General features: G+C 37.1%; 1 pseudogene; it reads left to right on the forward strand.

Moving 5' to 3' along the window:
* Nucleotides 1-342: 342 nt before the first annotated feature.
* Nucleotides 343-23,771, forward strand: part of Gm12077 — a 50,961-nt pseudogene continuing 27,532 nt past the window's right edge.

Here is a 23,771-nt window from a genome sequence, read left to right on the forward strand (position 1 = left end):
GTAACTGAAATTATTGAAAAGGAATTTTGTAGAAAATAAAATAAAAGCTAAAAAGAAAAGAAAAGGAATCTTGTGGCTTTATCATTACCATCATCATCATCATCATTTTTAAAAACAATTTGCATTAGAACTAGAATAAGAATAAAACATTCTGATCCAATTCAAGAGAAATACACGTGTGTGCATGGATTAATAAACATATTGAGAGTGAAATATAATGCCACATTCAACAGGGAGGTGAACATTGGAGTGATAATTATATTATATTCTATCATCACATTTCTGGGATACAATATAATATGTGGTTAATGAAGAGACTGCTATCTGGTAAAAGGGCTCAGAATGAAGGAGTACGAGTGTTCCACTGAAGATGGGCTTTCGTTGGATTACAGTTTGAAACCCTGTAATTATAGTGAATTTGGAAGTTGTAAGACCCGAAGAGACTTATGTCTGAAATGTCCTACTCACAGAAACACAGAGAAAGAGATGAATGGAATAAGCAAGAGGTTTATTAATCCCACACTCTGAGGCCATCCTTCAATTGGGGCAGAGGAAACCTCGAATCTCCTAAGAAAACACTTTTTATACAGTTTAAGGGTAGGCCTTGATAACAACATGAGTTGTTTTAATCCCTGTGTTGGTCTGAGCTGACCTTTTCATTTCCCCATTTAGAAATGGTAATTAGCCTCTCCCTTCCAGATAGGCAAGTGTTTCAAGACCTTCCCTAAGCAGCATTGATGGCCCTGGGTGAGGTGAGGCCAGAAGAGGGAACTGAAACCTTCTTGGTCATTATCTGCACCTGCCTTTTGGTTCGGGCTTTCTTGTAAAGCTTGTCTTCCTGGGTCATTCCAGGAAGGGAGTGTTCATCACAACCTTCTAGCAGAAGGTCCCCAGCATGCTATTCTAGCAAGGTCTTTCAGCAGTTATCTTATGTCCTCTAAGGTCACACATTCCCACAGAAATAAGTCAATGAATGTATTATATTTGTATCATTGTCCCTTTGAAATTATCATACAAAAGAAGTTGATGTATTTTTCTTAGCTGTGAACATTGTAATAGTGGATAATAAAAATTTAAAAAGTAGAGATATTTCTGAACAGAACCTGAGGAAAGTGTAGCTTAGCACATCAAGGAAAGAGAGAGATTAAAGAAAATCATGGAGTAGCAGCCAAGAAGATGATCCGCAGTCATGCACATCTGCATCAGACATTCTGAAAGGCAATATAGGCAAGGAAAAGACACTCTGAACAAATAAAAAGGTATTTTGATGAATTTTCAGAGGAAACAAATGAGATTCACCTACTTAAGACATTCAGTTATTTTATAATTAAGAAGGGATCTACATAAAAGTATGTTTTACATTATTTTCCTCATTAATATATTTGGGAAATTTAGCCTTTGATACCAGGTGCAATTGAACATACTGTTTCACCCTGTAATTCAATATAAGTAGAAGACAAAACAAAGAAATATGTGCAGGTATAATTTCTTACTTTTGAAAGGTTTTAAATTTGGGCCAGACTAATTTATCAACCTGCAGTTTTCCATGAATTTTATAGAATATTATCCATTTATGGCTCTTTGATTATCTTGCAAAATATAAATCTAACATAAGCTCTTAAAAAATTGAAGAAAAACTAAAAGGAGTTAAAAAGTAAATTACTCTTTGTGATTTCATAAGCATCTTTTGTAACTACATATAAATTATGTATCCTTATTTATCCATAGTGAACCTAGAATTTAAATTCCAGAATTTGTAGGTTCTCAGTAAATCATAGTTTTAAATGAGATTTTTTTTTTAAACTTAGACTTTGGTATTCAAATAGTTTTGCAACACTAAAAATATCACTGAATTGATTTCATTCAGATCCAGAAATAGTTTTCAGCTCAACTAGAAGATAGAGCAGACCTGTGTCTCATTAATGAGAAACTCTCACCTTGTCTTTTTGTTGTTGTTGTTGTTGGTGGTGGTGGTGGTGTTGGTGGTGGTGGTGGTGGTGATGGTGTTGTTGTTTGATACAGAGCTTCTCTGTATAGACCTGGCTGTCCTGGAACTCACTCTGTAGACCAGGTTGGACTCTAACTCAGAAATCTGCCTGCCTCTGCCTCCCAAGTGCTGTGATTAAAGGTGTGCGCCATACCACCCAGCCTCACCTTGTCTTTTGATGAAGTAGATTGATTCAATTTTACAGTATTGAGTTTGAAGTTTCAGTGCTAGAATTTCAACCAGTAGTGGCACCTGGAATGGACTTATTTCTCGGCCCCTAACATTTCTCCTCAGAAAGTCTGTTTAAGATATATATTTAAGTGGTTGGTTAACAAAAAATGGAACCCTTTGCTTCCATTTCCAGTTGTCCTTCAATTATAGGACTTAATAACACACAAGGCAATAGAGGATCAAAGTGCTGTTAGAAGAGTGGAAGATTCTGAGACTGAAAGTATGACTTGTTAAATATATGGGAGGATTTTAAAAATTATGCCTGTATGTATACATGTATGAAGATGGGTGGGGAGGATGTGCTGGGGTGGGACAGAGAGACAGAAGAGTCTATAAACCATTGAATCATGTCTCTTTAATTTGATTACAAAATATAATCCACAGACTCATTTTTGAATGATTGGATCTTAACTGCTAGTGGTATTTTTGAATGTGCCCTTCCCCCAGCCTTGAGCAGGCTGCTCAGACTTGGCTTGCCACAGTTGCTAGCCCACCTAGGGTGGCATCTTCCAACCTAGGTAAAGTCTATTGTTCTGCCACTTCTGCAGCTTTCCTCCAAGACACCACTACCTGCTGACAAAGCAGGGATCCTGACAAAGCAATGAGATCCTGGCATGGTGGAGGATGGGTTCCCCCTTTAAAAGTTCAGACTCATAAGTGAACATTGGCCTTGATCAGAGAACTTGTCTTGGCTTGTTATTTCTCTCACAGCCTTTCCCATTCAAAACCCCATCTTTCCATTCAGGAACCCAGTGACCTAAATTTGGAGGTTCTGGAATCTTTAGAAGATGGGACCTAGACAAATGAATAGGTCACTGATGATAGGTCTTTTTGGATATCTTACCCCAGTCTGTTTGTGTTTATATATATATGGTATGAGTTGAAAACATTTTCTGCAACATGTTTCTGATGCCATGATATTTTGACTAGGGACTTTGGATTGAGACTTCAACACACTCTGTCTCTAGGGATGGTTTTATGCCTGGTTTGCAGCTTTGCTTGGCAAGTGTCTTATGGCTCTGGCATCTCAAACAAAGTCTCCAACACAATCTAAACTTCATGGAATAGCTTGTTCTAGGGACTGTACCAGCAAATGCCTGGCCTCAACAGCTTTCCTTAACTACAGGGGAAGATTTCATAATCCTCTTTCTATTTCCTTCTTGTCTCCAGATAACATTCTGTGGAAGCTGCCAAAATCTGCTTCTTGCTTCAGGTGAAATTTGGCTCTTTGGAAGAATTGTATTTTCATAAGTTTTGACTTGTTGATGGTTTCTAGACCAAAGAAGTTCCTCAGGCCTTTCCTTTCAGGTTGCAGGAGTAGGTGGGTGAGGCCTTGCCCTAAGGTTATCACTTTTTTTATTACCTTTCTAAGCCATCCTTTATCTTTTTTTAAAATCGTTTTATCTCCTTGAGCACCAGACTTGCCTCCAACATTTCATTTCTTTGTGTTCCTTTTTCTCCTCAAACTGTACAGTTAATATTTTCTTTCTGACATGCTTGCTCATTTTTCATTGTAGAGCTGCATAAAAGTGATCACTAAAAATGATGAATACTAAACTGTCTTGAAATCTCTACCAAGATTATTAGTCTAAAGCTCTTACATTTAGCCTTTGTCAAATTTTATGACAAGGGCAAAATGCAGTTACTTTTTTTTTTTTTTTTTTTTTTTGCCAAAATATCACAGGAATATCTTCTCTGAAACCTTTTGAGCTTGGTCTGCATTATCCACACTACCCTTAATGCTGTCTTCCATGTTCCTACTAGGATGGCCCGTTAAGTTCCTCTTTAAGCATTCAACTACTTTTCTAATCCAAAGTTTCAAAATCATTCACGTTTCTCCAAAGCAACAGCATGGTCAGGCTTGACACAGCAATATGCTGCTCTTAGGTTCCAACTTTTGTTAATGTTCTATTGCTGTGGAAAGACACTATGATGAAAGCAAGCCTTATAAAAGAAAATATTTCATTATGGGCTTGCCTGCATGTTTTGAGGATTAGTCCATGATCATCATGGAAATAAAGCAGACTGGCATGGTCGGTCCTGAAGCAATAGCTGAGGGCTTTATTCTTATTTATAGGCACTAGGTAGAGAACGTCAACACTGCCTACAAGGTGCATTTCTAATTCTTTCTGAACAGTTCATCAACTGGGGACTAACCATGCAAATATATGAGCCTATGGACACCACTATCATTTAAACCACTATATTAGTAATACATAATTAATATTTCATGATACTGGAATAAACCTGTAGTAAGTGCTTTGTTTGGAAGTTGTGGGGTACAATTAATGTTCTGTTGATCTCGTCTCGTCTATAGTGAGTTAATATCACTGCATTCCATTAATCCTTTTTCGTTTAACTATAGGGAGAATTTGTAACTTTAAATTTTTCAAACCTTATTTTTAATGATAGTTCTTATACACTTTAACCTCCATTTTAGCCCACTACCCACCAGAGGTAGTGGGAAAGAAAGTATAAGGGAAAAATAGACCTGTTTAAAAAGTCTGGAAATCAGCAGTTCAGTTCACAGGTTAGGAGTTGCAGCTTGATCCCCACACACATACTTCACAGACACACCAACAGTTCAGTTAGGTAGAGTCGGGATAACAAAACATGAATCAGCAGTGGTGGCACTATCTAGCAGAGACAGCAAGTCTTCAGAGGAACCACACAAACTCCAGGAGAAGTTGTCAGATGAACCTCTACCAAGGAAGTGAAGATTAGCAAAGACTTGAGACCCAAAAGCATTACACATCTAGCTTCATAAGCTTGCCAAACTCCAACTCCATTAGTGTCCATCAAGTCCTATTTTTACGCAGCAAACATCAGTGTCCTCCGAAGGTCTTGCATCAGCACATATATCTATCTCAGCTGACAGCACTCTGCCAATCAGCCCAATTTCACAGAAGCCACAAGGAACTACAGTACACTGCCATGAGGTTTTTAGTATATTCTCTCTATGGGTTGCAAAAAAAATGCAACTCAACTACACATTGTAAGGCAGATCAATACATATGTGCCGTTATTGAAGAATTCTTCATCACATGTCCTTTCACTACTTGCTTTAGCAAGACATCTTTTCTCCTGTGTCTGCTTCTGCCAAACTTCACTAAAGTGCTTCACTATTTTGCCCTAGACTTTCACCCGTGTCCACGCTCCTTCAGATGTTTGCCCCAGCCAAACTCCATAGAACTACTGAATTTTCAAAGAATGCTTATGTTTCTATTTTAAGCACTAAGTAATTTGAGGGTTTGTTCAGGTTGGTGCCAGCCCCACCTTTGGCGTGAACTCAGCGGATGGCCCCATGGTCCCTAGAGGACTCTCCACACTGCAGGTGCCCTAGCACACCCTGGATCTTAGGATCACTGAAGAGAGTCTGCACCAGAGAGGGCTCTGACCCCGGGACTCAGGTGAGAGTGCCATCTTGTATCAAGGGTCTCTCAGAGACCAGTCTGCTCAAGAGAGCAAGCAGGCAGCAGAAGCAACAGAGCTTCTTGGACAGGGTTCCTTCAGGCCCTCATCATCAGCCAGGAGGCAGATCTGAGCCCCATTCCTCTGTGCACCTTCCCTGAAAGAGGAGAGCTTACCTGCACTGGGATTCAGGAGAGAGTTAGACTCCAGGAATGCTGACAGAGGCTAACAAAATCACAGGAGTAACAAACTCCAGCCAGATACAGCTATAACAACTAACACCAAAGTTTACCAGATGGTGAAAGGCAAAGATAAGAATCTTACTAACAGAAACCAAGACCACTCGGCATCATCAGAACCCAGTACTCCCACCACAGCAAGTCCTGGATACACCAAAACACCCGAAAAGCAAGATTCAGATTTAAAACCATAGCTCATGATGCTGGTAGAGGATTTGAAGAAGGGCATTAATAACTCACTTAAAGAAATACAGGAGAACAATGTTAAACAGGTAGAAGGCCTTAAAGAAGAAGCACAAAAATCCCTCAAAGAATTGCAGGAAAACACTGCTAAACACGTAAAAGTCCTTAAAGAGGAAACAAAAAAATTCACTTAAAGAATTACAGCAAAACACAACCAAACAGGTGATGGAATTGAACAAAACCATCCAAGATCTAAAAAGGGAAGTAGAAACAATAAAGAAAACCCAAAGGGAGACAACTCTGGAGATATAAATCCTAGGAAAGAAATCAGGAACCATTGATAATAGCATCAACAACAGAATATAAGAGATGGAAGAGAGAATCTCAGGTGCCGATGATTACATAGAATACATGGACACAACAATGAATGAAAATGCAAAATGCAAAAAAGATCCTAACTCAAAACATCCAGGAAATCCAGGACACAAACAGAAGACCAAACCTAAGGATAATAGGTATAGAGGAGAATAAAGATTTTCAACTTAATGGGCCTAAATATCTACAACAAAATTATAGAAGAAGACCCCCTTAACCTGAAGAAAGAGATGCCCATGAACATACAAGAAACCTATAGAACTCCAAATAGATTGGGCCGGAAAAGAAATTCCTCCCCACCATAATAATCAGAACAACAGCACCACTAAATAAAGATAGAATATTAAAATGAGTAAGGGAAAAAGTTCAAGTAACATATAAAAATAGACCTATTAAATTCACATCAGACTTCTCAGGAGAGACTATGAAAGCCAGAAGATTCTAGACAGATGTTATGCAGACCCTAAGAGAACACAAATGCCAGCTCAGGTTACTATACCCAGTAAAACTCCCAATCATCATAGATGGAGAAACAATAACAAAACCAAATTTACACAGTATCTTTCCACAAATCCAGTCCTTCAAAGGATAATAAAGGGAAAACTCCAACAAAAGGAGGGAAATGTCACCCTAGAAAAAAGCAAGAAATTAATCCTTCAACAAACCTAAAAGAAGATAGCCACAAAAACAGAATACTAACTCTAACAACTAAAATAACAAGAAGCTACAATTAATTTTCCTTAATATCTCTTAATATTAATGGACTCAATTTCCCAATAAAAAGACATAGACTAACAGACTGGCTACATAAACAGGACCCAACATTTTGTTACATACAGGAAACCCAACTGAGGACAAAGACAGACACTACCTCAAAGTGAAAGGCTGGAAAACAATTTTCAAAGCAAACGGTCCCAAGAAACAAGCTGGAGTACCCATTCTTATATAGAATAAAATCGACTTCTAACCCAAAGTTATCAAAAAAGGCAAGGAGGGGCACTTCATAATCATCAAAGGTAAAATCTTCCAAGATAAACTCTCAATTCTGAATATCTATGCTCCAAATGCAAGGGCAGCAACATGCATTAAGGAAACTTTAGTAAGCTCAAAGCACATATTGCTCCTCACACAATAATAAGGGGAGACTTCAACACTGCACTCTCATCAATGGACAGATCCTGGAAACAGAAACTAAACAGTGACACATGGAAACTAACAGAAGTTATGAAACAAATGAATTTAACAGATATCTACAGAACATTTTATCCTAAAACAGAAGGATATACCTTCTCAGCACCTCATGGTACCTTCCCCAAAACTGAAAATATAATTGGTCACAAAACAGGCCTCAACAGATACAAGAAGATTGATGTAATCCCATGCATCCTATCAGATCACCACAGACTAAGGCTGATCTTCAATAACAACATAAATAATAGAAAGCCAACATTCATGTGGAAGCTGAACAACACTATATTTAATGATAACTTGGTCACGGAAAAAATAAAGAAAGAAATCAAAGACTTTTAAGAGTTTAATGAAAATGAATCCACAATATACCCAAACTTATGTGACACAATGAAAGCAATCCTAAGAGGAAAACTCATAAAGAGCTGGGTTCCTGAGTGGCAGGCTGGAGCTGCAAGGGAGAGAACGGCAACAGAAGAAATGGGAGCAAGACAGCTTTCTGATCAAGGTCCAATGTTTACTGAAATTCTGTCCTCATAAAGGGTTAAAGCCCATCTCCTGCTGATCCACTCTTGATGCCTGACACCAGTCTATAAGCAAGTAGGCTGAAAGCACTAGGTTGGCAGATGGTGTCAATAGCTAGGTTGCCTGCTGTCTCAGGAATTTCTCAGGAAGGAGGTTCATCAGGTCTTGGAGAAGAGCAGCAGAGCAGAGGAAGGTGACAGAACAATACAACCCTATAGGTCTAGGTCAGAAGGTTCCACACCAGGTGGTCTCATTTACAGTGGCAGCAAGGTCTGAACCAGCATGCTCAAGGCTGCGGGAGGCTACACAAGAAGACTGATCTAATCCCATGCATCCTCTCATATTACCACAGACTAAGGCTGATCTTCAATAACAACATAAATAATAGAAAGCCAACATTCACTTGTAAGCTGAACAACACTCTACTCAACAATAACTTGGTCAAGGAAGAATTAAAGAAAGAAATTATAGAGATTTTAGAGTTTAATGAAAATGAAACACAACATAATGAAGCCACAATATACCCAAACATATGGGACATAATGGAAGCAGTCCTAAGAGAAACTCATAGCTCTGAGTACCTCCAAAAAGAAACTAGAGAGAACATACAGTAACAGCTTGACAGAACACCTAAAAGCTCTAGAACAAAAGGAAGAAAATTCACCTAAGAGGAGTACAAAGCAGGAAATAATCAAACTCAGGGCTGAAATCAACCAAGAGGAAACAAAAAGAACTATACAAAAAAAAAAAAAAAAAAAAAAAATCCCAATCAAACCAGGAGCTGTTTTTTGAGAAAATCAGCAAGACAGATCAACCCTTAGCCAGACGAACTAGAGGGCACAGGGACGGTATCCTAATGAATAAAATCAGAAATGAAAAAGGAGACATAACACCAAAACTTGAGAAAATCCGAAACATCATCAGATCCTACTAGAAAAGGCTATAGTCAACAAAACTGGAATACATGAATGACATGGACAATTTTGTAGAAAGATACCAGGTAACAAAGTTAAATCAGGATCAGATTAACTATCTAAACAGTCCATTTCCCCTAAAGATACAGAAGCAGTCATTAATAGTCTCCCCCCCCCCCCCCAAAAAAAATCCTAGGACCATCTGTTTTAGTGTAGAGTTCTATCAGACTTTCAATGAAGACCTAATTCCAATTCTCCTCAGAGTATTCCACAAAATAGAAACAGAAGGTACTCTACCCAATTCAGTCTACGAAGCCACAATTACTTTAAACCACATAAAGACCTAACAAAGAAAGAAAATTTCAGAACAATTTCCCTTATGAATATCAATGCAAAAATACTCAATAAAATTCTCACAAATACAACCCAAAAAAACATAAAAATGATCAGCCAACATCATCAAGTAGGAGTCATTCCAGAGATACAGGGATGGTTTAATATACAGAAATCCATTAAGGTAATCCACTATATAAACAAACTCAAAGACAAAAACCACATGATCATCTCGTTAGATACTGAGAAAGCATTTGACAAAATCCAAAACCCATTCATGATAAAAGTCTTGGAAAGATCAGGAATTCAAGGCCCATACATAAACATAATAAAAGCAATATACAGCAAACCAATAGCCAACATCAAACTAAATGGAGAGAAATTTGAACAAATCCCACAAAAATCAGGGACGAGACAAGGCTGCCCACATTCTCTCTACCTATTCAATATAGTACTTAAAGTCCTAGACAGAGAAATTAGACCACAAAAGGAGATCAATGGGAAACAAATTGGAAAGGAAGAAGTCAAAATATTACTATTTGCATGATAGTATATATAAGTGACCTTTAAAAATTCCACCAGAGAACTTCTAAACCTGATAAACAGCTTCAGTGAAGTAGCTGGATATAAAGTTAATTCAAACAAATCAGTGGCCTTTCTCTACACAAATGATAAACAGTCTGAGAAAGAAATTAAACAACACCCTTCAAAATAGTCTCAAATAATATAAAATACCTTGGTATAATTCTAACTAAGGAAGTAAAAGACCTGTATGATAAGAACTTCAAGTCTCTGAAGAAAGAAATTGAAGATCTCAGAAGATGGAGAGATCTCCCATGCTCATGGATTGGCAGGATTAATATAGTAAAAATGGCTATCTTGCTGAAAGCAATCTACAGATTCAATGTAATTCCCATCAAAATTCAAAATCAATTCTTCACAAAGTTAGAAAGGGCAATTTGGAAAAACAAAAAACCTAGGGTAGCAAAAACTATTCTCAACAATAAAGGAACCTCTGGGGGAATCACCATGCCTGACTTCAAACTGTACAGAGCAATTGTGATTAAATTGCATGGTACTGGTACAATGACAGACAGGGAGATCAATAGAACAGAATTAAAGACCCAGAAATGAAACAACACACCTATGGTCACTTGATCTTTAACAAAGGAGCTAAAAAACATCCAGTGGAAAGAAGATAGCATTTTTAACAAATCATGCTGTCTCAATTGGCAGTTATCATGTAGAAGAATGGGAATTGATATATTCTTATCTCCTTGTACAAAGCTGAAGTCTAATTGGATCAAGGAACTTCATGTAAAACCAGAGACACTAAAACTTTTAGAGGAGAAAGTGGGGAAAAGCCTTAAAGATATGGGCACAGAGGAAAAATTCCTGAACATAACAGCAATGTCTTGTGCTGTAAGATCAACAATCAACACATGGGACCTCACAAAATTGCAAAGCTTCTGTAAAACAAAAGTCACTGTCCATAAAACAAAAAGGCCACCAACAGATTGGGAAAGGAACTTTATCAGTTCTAAATCTGATAGGGGACTATTATCCAATATATACAAAGAACTCAAGACACTGGACTCCAGAAAATCAAATAACCCCATTAAAAATGTATTACAGAGCTAAACAATGAATTCTCAACTGAGGAATATTGAATGGCTGCGAAGCACCTGAAAAAAAAATGTTCAACATCCTTAATCATCAGGGAAATGCAAATCAAAACAACCCTGTGATTCTACCCCACACCAGTCAGAATGGATGGCTAAGATAAAAAATTTAGGTGACTGGAGATGCTGGCGAAGATGTGGTGAAAGAGAAACACCTCTCCATTGCTGGTGGATTGCAAGCTGGCACAACCACTCTGGAAATCAGTCTGGCGGTTCCTCAGAAATTTGGACATAGTACTACTGGAAGATCCAGTAATAACTCTCCAGGGCCAGAAGATGTTGCAACTTGTAATAAGGACACATGCTCTACTATGTTTATAGCAGCCTTATTTATAATAGCCAGAAGCTGGATAGAATCCAGATGTCCCTCAACAGAGAAATGTATACAGAAAATATGGTACATTTACACAATGGAGTACTACTCAGCTATTAAAAACAATGAATCTATGGAATTCTTATGTAAATGGATGGATCTGAAGGATATCATCCTGAGTGAGGTAACCCAATCACAAAAGAACTCACATGATATGCACTCATTGATAAGTGGATATTAGCCCAGAAACTTAGAATACCCAAGATACAATTTGCAAAACACAGGAAACTCAAGAGGATGGAAAACCAAATTTTGCTTACTTCATTCCTCCTGAGAATGGGGAACAAAATATCCATTGAAGGAATTACAGAGACAAAGTTTGGAGCTGAGACAGAAGGAAGAAACATCCAGAGACTGATCCACCAGGGAATTCATCCCATAGACAGCCACCAAAGCCAGACACTCTTGCATACGCCAGCAATATGCAATATTGAATATTGATGAATCATGTCAGTGACTCATTGTATATGTTTTTCTTCCGCGTTTTCTATTCCCAGATTTATTTAGCTTATCCATAGCCCTGTTAGTGGTAAAGAGCTTTGGCATCTCAATTCTCACTCATCTCAATTCTTCTAGTTGCCAACTAATTAATCCACTCTCTAATCATTGTTTATACTTCTAAGTGCTTTATGTTGATGTTAGTCATTGTAAAATTTGCCTGTTTGCCTTGTAAGATTTTCTGAAGGATAGATATCTTTATTATGAATGTTAACAAATGTAATGATAACAAGTTTAAATGGGGTCTCTAATGTTTTCTACCTGATCTGTTTGCTTTCCTTCCCACTTATTATACAGTATTAATCTCCACAGTATTTATTCTGTTTTGAAATCAGGAAGTATTACTCATTCAAGTTTGATTTTTCTCATCTTATTACATAAAATAATTCTTGTTAGTCTCAATTAGTGATTATTGTAGTATATGATACTTAAATAGATTTGACAAATACATTTTCTTAATTCTGTAAGCTAGTTTTTAAACTTGGGATCTCAGATTCTATGGAAATGTGGAAATGTTTCCAATTCTGTGCTCTACTACAATGCATATTATAGTAATGGCAGTCAGGAAAATGAAATGCTGCCTGGTCATTTTGTAAAATTATGTAAAACTTTTCTTTTCATATTTCTATTCTTCCTTTTTTGAAAATAGATTATTTTCTCAGATAAAATAATTTTCACTTTTTTCATTTATCCCAGTTTTTCCTCATGTCCCCTCCCATGCAACTCTACTCCCTTTCTATCTCTTATTAGGAAAAACAGACTTCTAAGAGATCACAATAAATTATAACAAAATAAAATATAATAAGATAAATAAAAAAAATCATATTAAACTTGGACAAGATAAAGCAACAGAAGGAAAAGAGCCCAAGAGAAGGCACACAATCAGAGACCCACTCATTTGCAAGCCATAATATATATGCAGAAAACCTAGGACAGACTTGTACAGGCCCTGTATATGATGCTTCATCTCTAGGAGTTCATATAAGCTTTACGCATGTTGATTTAGAGGATCTTGCTTTCTTGGTGTCCCCCAATCCTTCGGGCTCTTACACCCTAACCATCTCTTCTTCTGCAGGGCTCCTGGAACTCCGAAGGGAGCACTTTAATGAAGACATCCCATTTAGCCAAGCGATACAAGGCTTCACACACCCTGCATAATGCCTGACTTACTCTTTTTCTTCTAGAGTTTCAAGGTATGTAATTAAATTACTAAGGTAAGATCTCTCCTATATTTTATATAGACATTTAGTACCATGAACTTAACTCTTAGAGTTGCCTTCATTGTGTTTCACAAGTTTGGAATGTTGGTGTTTTGTTTTCCTCTCAATTCAGGAAAGTATTTAGTTCTTTCTTAATTAGAAGGGGAACATATTATTCACAGGAGCAAATACGGAGACAAAGTATGGAGCAGAGACTGAAGGAAAGGCCATTTAGAGACTGCCTCACCTAGGGAGCCATCCCATATACAATAAATTATAACAAAATAAAATATAATAAGATAAATAAAAAAACGTCACATTAAACTTGGATAAGATAAAACAACAGAAGGAAAAGAGCCCAAGAGAAGGCATACAATCAAAGACCCACTCATTTGCAGGCCATAATATATATGCAGAGAACCTAGGACAGACCTGTGTATTTATATGTATTTGTCAGATCCTGACAAATACAGAAGCAGATACTTGCAGCCAACCATCAGACTGAGCACAGTGTCCCCAATGGAGGAGTTAGAGAAAGGACTGAAGGAGCTGAAGGGGATTGCAACCCCATAGGAAGAACAACAATATAGATCAACCAGGATGCCCGCTCCCCCCCCCCCCCCAGAGCTCCCAGGGACTAAGCCACCAACCAAAGAGTACCTATGGCTCTAGCAGCATATGTAACAGATGGCCTTGCTGGGCATCAATGGGAGGTGAACCCCTTGGTCCTGTGATGTCTCTATCAATGCCCCAGTGCAGGGGAATGACAGGGCAGGGAGGCAGGAGTAGGTAGGTGGGAAACACCCTCATAGACTCAGGGGAAGAGGAGATGGGACAGGGAGTTTCCAGGGTTAGGGTGGAAACCAGGAAAGGGGATAACATTTGAAATGTAAGTAAAGAAAATATCCAATTAAATAAAAGAGAGTCTAAAGAAAAAAAAATCCATCTTGACCTATTTTTCGATCAGTATAATGTTGTTCAGTTTCCATTAATTTGTAAGTTCTTTGTTGTTTCTATTGTTGTTTGTGTCTAGCTTTAATCTTTGGTGGTCTGATAGAATGTAAGGCGTTATTTTTATTTTATTTTATCTTGCTGAGGGCCAGTTCAGCATCCAGGTAACTGAATAAGGCAGTGAGTTGTGGTGTTGGTAGGAGGCAAAAGCTGATAACTTTTGGCTATTTAGTGCTCACTCTTGCTCTTGCTCAGCCTCTTTCTTTTCCTCCTCTTATGTACACGCACTTGTGTGTGTACTGTTCTGATGCTAAAAAATGATGGCTTCTGGAAATTTACTCCTGTTGATTGCAGAAGAATTAAGAAAAGAAGCTGAGTTATTTCAGCTCTTTACACTTTGGTTCAGGGGCCTCTTACTGATCAGGCCAGATGCTCAGAGTTCATTAAGTCTTTGTGAACCAGAGAGAAAGGAAAAAGAAAGAAAAAAAAGAGAGAGAGACAGAAAGAATAAAAGAAAGAAGGAGAGAAAGAGAGAGAGAAAGAGAGAGAGGGAGAGAGAGAGAGAGAAACAAAGAAACAAAGAAACAAAGAAAGGAAGAAAGAAAACATGCCACACACACACACAAACATGCTGGATGAAGCGGAAAAAGGTTACCCCACCACTTTATTGTTGTTCTTAGCTTTTATCCTTCTCAGGATAATTGATTACATGGATTTCTAAGCACTTTTACATTATATAAGTTCATAGTAAATTTAAAGCAATAGTTCACATTATATATTGATTAGGTTTAAGGAGTTACAGCAGAATTGTTTACATGTCTTTCAATTAAGACTGGCACCTTTCATTCATTATTTCCTGGTGTTACAAGTTGATTATAAGTTTAATGCAATGGTTTTTATGTCACAAGTTAGAAGAATTTTCTCAAGAGATAGATTATCTGTCTTGTGCCTTATTATTTTGAAATCTCATATGGATAAACAAGCCAATCTTTTATTTTCTGTCTGTGCACCTACAATAAATTGCCCATTCCCTGTTTATGACATTTAGTTACTAGATAGTGGTCTCTTTTGTACCCTAAAAGGATTGTTTTCCTTGATTGCAACTTTGTTACAAGCCTGTTTTCTTTTTCTAGTGTAATTAGCCCATATGAACATAGGAGTTCTATAAAATCATTATCAGGAATCATGATATCATCAATTACTTTACACAGTGTTACTGCACATAACTACATCTTCATATTGATTCTGCAGAAAATCTGCCCAATAGGATGGGCTGATGTCTAGGAATCATTAGACTATGTAATAGTGGCAGGAAAGTCATATTAGTAGTGAGAAGCAATCTTGAGATGAAGTCCCTGGTAACCTTGTCTTCAGAGGATAACCATCACAGCCATTCAGAATGGTGGGGCATCTCCATAAAACTCCCTGAGTGTTTTGGAGAAAGTTTCATGAGGTGATGAAAAGAAGTTACGATTTTTGTTTTTGGTTAAAATATTCACATAATATCATTAGGTCCATTGGGTTCACAGCATCACTTTTCAAGGATTTATCCATTTGCTTTTTGTCTGGATTGTGAGGAGCAGGTGTGGCCGGGGCCCCAAGATGGCGCCCAGGACTGCTGCCAAGTCTTATGACTGGCACCTGACTTCCTCATATCCTTCAAGATAGCCATGTACCTTGAGCTGCATTGTGCAGGTGCACCATGACGTAAGATCGGATGATGTGACGAATGTAGTCCTTAGCCAATGAACTGTGCCTATGTGGACTGGGGTGCAGGGGAGTGGACTGGAGGGGAAAAGAGGGGATGGCCGAGAGAGGTGGGGGATTCTTTTTCATGCACATTGTGAAGTTCCTGAATAAACTGCCTTGAGAAGGATGTCGGTTTTGTCGCTTCTTTTCTGCTGGTCAGAGATGGTAGCGACACTGGATGACCTGTCTGTTAGAGAGAGTTGGTTAGTGAAGTTCCCCACTATCAATATGTAAGAAACAGTATGAAATTTAAGTTAGAATAGTATTCTTTTTACAAACTTGGCTGCCCTTTGTTTGGGGCACCAATGTGTTTGAGGCAGAGATATTAAGAATTGTAATGTTCTCTTGGTAGGCAGAGATTGTGATTATATAGTGTCTGTCCCTGATTAGTTTTGGTTTGAGGTCTAGTTTGTTACATATTGAAATGGATGCAGTACAATAGGCTATGTTGTCCATTTGCTTGGACTATCCTTTTACTTTGAGGTGATATCCTTGATATTAAGATGTGTTTCTTAGATGAAGCATAAAGAGGAGTCTCGAGCTAGGTGTAGTGGCACACACCTTTAATCTCAACACTTGGGAGGCAGAGGCATGCAGATTTCTGAATTCTAGGCCAGGCTGGTCTACAAAGTGAGTTCCAGGACAGTCAGAGTTATACAGAGGAACCCCATCTCACCAAAAACCAAAAACAACCAAAAACCAGAAACCAGAAACCAGAAACCAGAAACCAGAAACCAGAAACAAACCAGAAACCAAAAACAAAAACAAAAACAAAAAAAACCCAAAACCCCAAAACCACCAAAAACCAAAAACCCAAAACCAAAAACCCAAAACCAAAAACCAAAATTCAACGCCCCCCCCAAAAAAAACCCCAAAAACAAACCAAAAAAAAAAAAAAAAAAAAGGATGAGTCCTGTTTTCATATCAATTCTCTTAGCTTGTGTCTTTTATTGGAGAATTGAAACCACTGATGTTGAGCAATATCAATGACCAAATATTGCTGATTCTCATTATTTGTTGTTTTGGTTCTTGATGTGGTTGTTGTTGGTGGTGGTAGTGTTGGTGGTGGTGGTGTGTGTGTTTCCTCCTCCTTTTGATTTTGTTTTTCTTACATTATTTATTCCCTGTGTTTTCTTGGATGTTGTTGACCTCCTTTTAGGTTGGCATTTTCCTTTTACCATCTTCTATAGAGCTGGATTTGTAGATAAACATTGCTTACATTTGGTTTTATCATGGAGTGTCTTATTTTCTCCATCGAGTTTGTGAAAGTTTTGGTGGGTATGGTAATCTGGGCTGGCATCCTTCTTTTTGAATCTACAACACATCTACCCTGGCTCTTCTGGATTTTAGAGTCTCTATGAAGAAGGCATAGGTAAATCTGATATTTTTTATATGTTGTTTGGTCATATTCCCTTATAGCTTTTAATATTCTTTCTCTGTTTCAGGTGTTTAGTGTTTTGATTATTATGTGCCAAATTCTCTTTCCAGGATATTCTTTTTCCTAGTCTAATCCATTTGATGTGCATGCTTCTTTTACATTGATAGATTTCTTCTTTATGTTAGAAAAAAGAAAACCAAACTTTTTTTTTTATTTTATTTTATGGCTTTAAGGCATTTTCTTTGCTCTTGACCTGCCTTTATTTACCTTCCCATATTCCTCTTATTCTCAAATTTAGTCATTTCTGGATGTTTGTACCAGAAGTTGTTTTAGATTTAACATTTTCTTTAGCCAGTTTATCTGTTTCTTCTATTGTAGCTTTAAAGGTTGAGAGATTCTCTTTCATCTCTTGTATTCTATTGTTGAGACCTGCTTCCCTGGTTCCTCTTCTAATTTCTGAGTTTTTTTCATTTCCAGATATCTTTCACTTAGAGTTTTTGTTATGATTTGATTTCTACTTTCAGGTCTTGAATGCTATTATTCCATTTCTTCTATTGTGTCTTTGTATTTTCATAGTTTTCTCTAAGGGATTTATTTATTTTCTCTTTAAAAACATCAATCACATTCATAAAAGCTGTATTAAGATCTTTTTTCTTGTGTGTCTGCCATTTAAAAATATTCAAAGTCTGCTATAGTAAGGTTGCTAGGCTGTAGTGGAGACACACAGTCCTGGCTGTTATTGATTGTGTTTTTATGCTGCAATCTGGGCTTCTAGGATTGGGAAGATTATAATTCTAGGTGCTGGTTTTATCTTTCTCAGTTGTTTGTTTTGTTTCTGGATTTTGGTTCTCTCTCAGGTTTTTAGGCGAGTGTTTTGGGGTGGCTATTGTGGCTTTGATCCTACTGGGGTCCTAATAGGTGAGGTCATTCAAGATTCTAGGTAAAATATGTTTCTGATTACTGGTACCTGATACTTAGAAACAAGAATTGGCTAGAGGTTGTTCGGGAGGCTCAAAGGAGTAAGAAAAGTAGGGCATTCCACTATGGTCTACTTAGTTAATTCCTTGAGAATGGGAAAAGAAAGTGTGGAGAGAATACAGTAGAGATTTGCTATAGAGCCCAGAATGGAATGATTGAACTGGAGGATTGAAGTTGAAGAAATGGAGGGGGAGGTGGAAATCTGAGTTAGCCTGTCCTTTGTCAGTATGAGCTGTGGGTTCTCAAGAAGTGCCTTTTGGAGTGGCTCCGACACAGTAATGAGATTGGGGAGGGAGGTTAGGATGGAACGACCTATAAAATCCACAGAGATGTACAGTGAAGGCTGCTGTAAGTGTTCTGTTACAGAGCTGAGGATGGGGTTGGGCAACTGGATTTGGAGGAGTAGAGGAAAGACCAGCTACATGCTTCCCTGGGAGGTATATCTTTTCATATTTCAATTGGAGGCTAGGATAAACTCACTGATTACAAAGCAATTGCCAGCCCTAAATTGCTATTTTATTTTCAGAAATTATCTCAGAGCACAGAAAATTGCTTTTAGACTATGAATACTCACTGGATGAACAAATGATAAATTTGCAGATTAACACTGTACATAATCACTATACATTGGAAGCACAGGAGCAGCAGATTGTTGAGCAGGGAACATTTAACATGTAAAATATCAGTACTATAGAAATTATAGAGAACAATGAAACATTCTAATTTTATAATCTTGTATTTATTATGAAAAATTAAAACATAAGATAAAGAAAAATATCACATTGCTTTTAAATGTCTTGAAAGAAAATGACAAGCATATCAGAAAACACATATATTGGCTACCTTTTTGTTCCTTGAATAAAAGATCATAATCAAAGAAAATTTACTAAGGAATGCATTTATTTGAGGTATGGTTTCATGGGGAGATCAAAAAATGGCAGAGGAGGCATTACAGCAGGTAACCATAGCAGGGAACCTAGATATCATATGTTCAGACACAATCAGAAAAGAGTAAGAATCTGGAAGTGAAGCAAGATTATAAATTCTCAAATTGTAAAGCTGATGATATACTTCCTTTTGCAAAGTTGCACCTCCTAATGTTTCACAACCTCTCAAACTGTGCTACAAATCACAAGCCAAGTGTTGAAATAGATGATCTTATTGGAAACAGTTTCACTTAAATCACCACACTACATAACATAGAATATTTAGCAGACTCTTATGCAGTAAATGCAGGCAATTTATTAAACCAAAGGCATTTAAAGAAAGGATACATTTATAAGGATGCTATGAATGTTATAAAGTACTGAGTGCTTCACTTCTTTCTTTCTTTCTTTCTTTCTTTCTTTCTTTCTTTCTTTCTTTGTTTCTTTCTTTGTTTCTTTCTCTCTCCCTCTCTCTCCCCTCCTTCCTTCCTTCCTTCCTTCCTTCCTTCCTTCCTTCCTTCCTTCCTTCCTTCCTTCCTTCCTTCCTTCCCCCCTCTCTCTCTTCTTTCTTTCTTTCTTTCTTTCTTTCTTTCTTTCTTTCTTTCTTTCTTTCTTTCTTTCTTTCTTTCTTTCTTTCTATTCAAGACAGGGTTTCTCTGTGTATACCTGGCTGTCCTGGAACTCACTCTGTAGACCAGGCTGGCCTCAAGCTCAGATATCTGCCTGCCTCTGCTTCCCAAGTGCTGGGATTAAAAGTGTGTGCTACCACTCACTTTAGGCTTTTGCCACTAAAAAAGAAATTGAAAAGTAATAAAGACCCAGCATAGCAAAACTACTACCAAAGGGGAAAGCTGATAAAGAACAATCAACAAGCAGGATTGTATCTCTTTCTTGACAAACATGAAATAGATGTTGTTTCACATGCTTCAAGATCCATAAGAGATTGTGCTGCTATGAAATAGGAGACTTGAGGATTGGGTCTATCAGAAGGGAAAGGAAACATGGATACATTATTTTAGTCACATGGCCGTAGTCTTCCATATCTGCCAAATTGAAGATATTTAAAGTTTCTTTATTATTTTGTCCAATACATGGGCTCATTTTATAAGTGAGAAGTCACATATTGAAAACAAAACTTCCTAACAATCAAAAATGACAACAGTACCCTAAGTTGAATGAAAAATTTAAAGTAACACTTACTTATAAAGCCCCTCATCTTTGTTCCTAGCTAAAATAATTACATCTTATTTTCTATAACACTTATTAAAATATTCAGCCTAATTTTACTAGAATCCTCTGTAGTTTTTCAGGGACTTAAGAATATTCATGTTATTTTAGCCAATAATATCTATGGCCATGGGCTAGATTAAGTTTTATCTTTTAGATAATAAAAAAAGAACCTAATTATATTCAAAACTCAAAGTTTGGTTAGCTATTGGGTAGGTTTTCATTGATTTAGCTTCTTAACTCTCTTGTATATAAAAACTTTCTCCCAAAAAGATGTGTAAAACAAGTATCAGGAACACTTGTTAAATAACATGTATAAAAAAAATATTGGCTAATATTTATTAAAACTATGAGAGAAGAGTATGTAGTCTATGGATATATTTTCTACTTATTATTAAGTCATGAATACTATTAAAAATCCATTAGGATTTTCTTTTTACTCAAGTAGTCAATTAATTTGAAACTGTATGGAAATAGTATGAGCTTGATTTAGTTCTGAATGCATACACAGAGTTAGTATTTAATCTGAATAAAGACTACTAGTAAACAATTTTTGTAGTGATATTTGAAATATTTTTTGTTGATTTTTATCTGATGTCCATTCATTCTATTCACCTAATTTTTATATTCAGTGGCTTGTTCTTCCCAAAGATAACATTCATAATATTAAAATTTTGTGTTGTAGTCTTTGATGTTCAAGAAGTCAGAGAGTGCAATGAAGGTAGTTTATGTTTGCTTCACAATGTCCAAGGCCTTTGTTTTAAGGCTCAAAATTTGAGTCTTAAAATCATATAAAGACCTATTAAATAACACATATGGTGGTTAATATTCTTTAACAGTTTAGGGAGAAGGCAAATAGACCAAGAAGAAATCAGATAAAAAGGGGAAAATGTCTGTTACAGAATCCAGAAACAAATCTTGTGCTATATTATGTTCCTATAACTTAACCAGGGTATGGAAAGGAAATATGATTTTCCTGATCATCAAATTTTGATCTTATCTTTAGAGCACATTTAAAGGTGTATTTTGCATTCAACTATATCTTCCAATTTTTGAAATCTCTAAGCATGCCATAGAACTATCTTAAAGCTCTGAACCATGTGTTTTAACTCAACTTCTTTTTTTAAGGCTTGAAACAACTTCATTCTAAGGCTAGAAATAATTGTAGTCATGTAAATACCATACTCATATTTAAGGTGAATTTATCATTTAATCTGCATTTGTCTGTATTTTTCATCTTCTGTTGTCACTCAATCCTCTTTTATATTTGTCCAAAAGGGGAAAAACTATTTATATTAATATTTAACATAGCAAAACATGCAATTCAACAACTAAAATTCACTTGAAAAAGTCTTGTAAAATTTTGAGACAAGACATAATACATAGAAATATGTCTAGATGATATAATTGTATGCATATAATCTGCACAGAGATGTTTATGTATGATTACATGCACGCAGTGTGGATTGATGGTTAACATACCTCTGTGTAGCACTTATTTGTTGCTTTTAAGCTATTAAATCCATTTATTAAACATTAAATAGCTATTGTCGCTATAAATACTGAAATCTGTTACCTTATTATTTTACATGATCCTTGATTTGGTATGAAGAAGAGTAAATTTAAAACTATACAAATGCTTTCAGATATTTTCAAAGATAACCTGTAGTTTGGATGAATATTTCCTCTAAAGTAATCCATTAAAGGCTCAGTTTCAAGGGTTACTTGCTGATAGACAATAAAGCATTCAGGAAGTGCAGCTTTACAGGAAGTTTTTCACTCAGTGTATAGGTATTCTCAAAGGGGATTGTTGTCCCTGAATTAGCAACTAAATTCTTGGCTTGAAAGATTAGAACTACTAACAAGTAGTTCTTTGGTATTTTTTTTCCAATAACGCCCTCGCCACTTCCTTGAGTTGTGGTTTCTTCCTTTAAATACTCCCTTATCCAGGTACTCGGGGCACCACAGTCCTCTACCCCTGCGTGGTGTATGACTGTGGGCCCAAGAGCACTCTTGAATAAAAATCCTCTTGCAGTTTGCAGCAAGACCGTTTCTTGTGGGTGATTTTGGGGTGTCGCCTCTCCTGAGTCAGAACGTGGGGGAGTCCTCACATTGTGGGTCTTTCAGGCTCATGATGTAAGATATTAACTTTACCATGTAGCTGACATGAAGTGTCACCCTGACCAGAAACACATATCTGTTATGAGTCAGCTGATAAGAAATATCCAGAATTTTTAGGTGTGTTAATATGTAATATTTGTGCATGGATGTAATACCTGTTCTCATGTGAGAGGAGCCATGAATGTTTCTGGGTGCACATGCCCTTGGGTTCACATGAATGTGGAGGCCCAAAATTGGTATTGGTGTCTTCCTTATCAATTTATTTATTTATTTATAAATAAATACTTTATTTATTGAAACAGGACCTATCATTGAACCTGAAGATTGTATATTACAACTCATCTAGTGAATTGGCCTTAGGGATCCTCTGTCTGTGTCTTTTGAGTGTTGTGATTACTGAGAGATGTCATGCCTGCTTAGTTTTATGTGTTCTGGTGATCTAAATTCAGTCCTCACAATTGCATGACAACCACTTTATCTACTTACCTACATCCCCAGTCCCCAAATAATTTTTTAATGTAAAATAAATTTAATTAATTATGACAATGTAAATGAATGCACAAGATTGGTATAAAAGGGTGGGCTCTTGACTCTAAACTCTACCCATATGTATAAAGATTGTAGCTGCTTATCTTTTCATGTTAATTATGTTCTGCAAAACTGCTCCCATAAGTGTCCACAGGTAAGACCCTGAGGGACCCTTTCCACAGTTGGGTCTGATTGGTAAATAAAGATGCCAACAGTCAATGGCTGGACAGGGCAGACAGAGGCAGGACTTTCAGGCTTCCCAGGCAAGGGACAGAGAGAAAGAAAAGACAGAGATCTTTCATTCTGAGAGAAGGAGAGGAGAGCCGCCATGCCTGAGAAGAATGGAGGACAAGAAGACATAGCCAGCATGTGAAGGAGCTGAGGGAGTATGATCTAGCTGGACATCACTCTGGGTCCAGAGCATCCAAGACAATCTAGGATTTATTAAGTAATAACTTAGGATTATTGACATAGCGTAGATTAACATATAGAGATTAGGAAGTAGCCCAACCATTGAGCTGATTTGCCACAGACTGGGCCCAGTCAGCCGCTCTCAATTCATGGGAATCAAGGTCTCAGACAGATGGACATGGAGTCCGAAAGAACTGACAGACAGACACAGACAAGAGAGAGTGTGCTGGATCTGAATGTAATGTCATAAAGTGAACACCAGTCTTATATAATACAGAAAACAAAAGGGTAGGATGTCACAGCAGGCAAAGTACATTGAAGTTATCTGACACAAAATGGAGGAATGACTTCAAAAGACTTACAG

This window comes from Mus musculus, chromosome 11 (assembly GCF_000001635.26).
Source record: "Mus musculus strain C57BL/6J chromosome 11, GRCm38.p6 C57BL/6J".
NCBI lineage: Eukaryota > Metazoa > Chordata > Mammalia > Rodentia > Muridae > Mus > Mus musculus.